Source organism: Propithecus coquereli, unplaced genomic scaffold (assembly GCF_000956105.1).
Source record: "Propithecus coquereli isolate 6110/MARCELLA unplaced genomic scaffold, Pcoq_1.0 Scaffold3496, whole genome shotgun sequence".
Taxonomy (NCBI): domain Eukaryota; kingdom Metazoa; phylum Chordata; class Mammalia; order Primates; family Indriidae; genus Propithecus; species Propithecus coquereli.
In genome coordinates, this window is record NW_012149170.1 from 23,445 (window position 1) to 23,690 (window position 246).

Below are 246 nucleotides of genomic sequence, written 5' to 3' on the forward strand. Positions count from 1 at the left end.
GGCCTCACAGTTCAGCCCCGCCCCAATCGAGAGCCTGAGTGTGAGCAAGCTGCTGTACTCCCCAGTTCCCCTCCGTAATGGGACACGATAAGCCTAATTCGCAGGCCTCTGGTGGGCTCGAAGGAGCTGATTAACAGAAAGCTTCCAACACGGGCGTCTGCAGAGAGCACCTCACCCGGTCACACCCCCTTCCAGAACAGCCCACTAGGTATAAAAGTCTGACCATCCAGGCCCAAATGGGGACCC